Source organism: Notolepis coatsorum (assembly GCF_963971535.1).
Source record: "Notolepis coatsorum genome assembly, chromosome: 5".
Classification (NCBI taxonomy): Eukaryota; Metazoa; Chordata; class Actinopteri; order Aulopiformes; family Paralepididae; genus Notolepis; species Notolepis coatsorum.
Genome location: NC_140169.1, coordinates 143,862,645 through 143,863,872, shown reverse-complemented (window position 1 = coordinate 143,863,872; position 1,228 = coordinate 143,862,645). Strand labels below are relative to the sequence as shown.

Below are 1,228 nucleotides of genomic sequence, written 5' to 3'. Positions count from 1 at the left end.
CTATCTCTCGGGATATGTTACAGAACACAATCTCTCTGGATATGACGAGCCTTTTTCGCACCAAACATTATGAAATGATTTATTATTTATTATGCAAACTGGGCTCGTAAGGTATTATTAGCCCATTGGTATAGGCTTAGCATATACATAATGAATAACAATAAGCCTATGATGGTCCGGTCTGCTCAGCTGTCTCTGATTACCGACACTGACACTGAAAACACTTTCAATGTGTTTTTTTCCCCCAATTAAATGTTATCCTATAGCAGCCATGGCATTTGATTTGGTCGTTTTTTTTGTGCGACATTAACGGACGGACATTAACGGACAGATAATAAAATAATAAGGTGGAATAAAATAAAATGGAATATACACGAAATAAAAATAGGCGCACAATAGAATGGAATATAATTATTAAATAAAATAAAAGATAAAATAAAAATAGGGCAGGGCCGTACAACTGTAAAATAAAAGGTGGAATAAAATAAATGGAATAGACACGAAAGAAAAATAGGCGCACAATAGAATGGAATAGAATTATTAAATAAGAAAAAATTAAATAAAATAGGGCAGGGCCGTACAACTGTAAAATAAAAAGGTGGAATCAAATAAAATGGAATATACACGAAATAAAAATAGGCGCACAATAGAATGGAATAGAATTATTAAATAAGAAAAAATTAAATAAAAATAGGTCAGGGCCGTACAAACAACAACTGTAAAATAAAAAGGTGGAATAAAATAAAATGGAATAGACACGAAATAAAAATAGGCGCACAATAGAATGGAATAGAATTATAAAATAAAAAATAAAAAATATAGGCCACAGGGCTGTATAACTTGTATGCTCGCTGTCATGGCACTTTGAAAGACAGACTCACTGTTACTTCAAAGGTAAAAAAAATAATAAAAAAAATAACCCTGAAGCCCCCTCCTCCTCTTTACCATAGCAACTACAAAACGGGTTCTCTTGTCCAGAGAGTTGAACCGGCAGACAGGGGGGGATGTGGGAGGAGAGAGACTGTTAGTACAAACACACAGAAAACAAACTAAACGCTCATGAAACGAAGAGGGTTTATGTGTCGCTGCTGGAGGAGAAGAAGTCGTGCCTTGCGGTTCCTGGTATGAATGTCTGATTTATGTTTTGTTTTCATGGAAAGCATCCAAGAAGAGTTGTTACAGTAGTAGTAAGTAATAACCCGAGCATCAACACCAGCGCGGACGGTGC

At 35.3% G+C, this 1,228-nt stretch overlaps 1 protein-coding gene across 1 annotated transcript in view; it reads left to right on the top strand.

The window, feature by feature from the left end:
- The first annotated feature begins 988 nt into the window (after nt 1-988).
- LOC311228008 (testis development-related protein) overlaps nt 989-1,228 on the top strand; it is a 33,504-nt gene continuing 33,264 nt past the window's right edge. Inside the window, exon 1 of the mRNA XM_084313897.1 lies at nt 989-1,228. This exon is cut by the window's right edge and continues 254 nt beyond it. The gene's annotated coding sequence lies outside the window, so the exon portion shown is untranslated.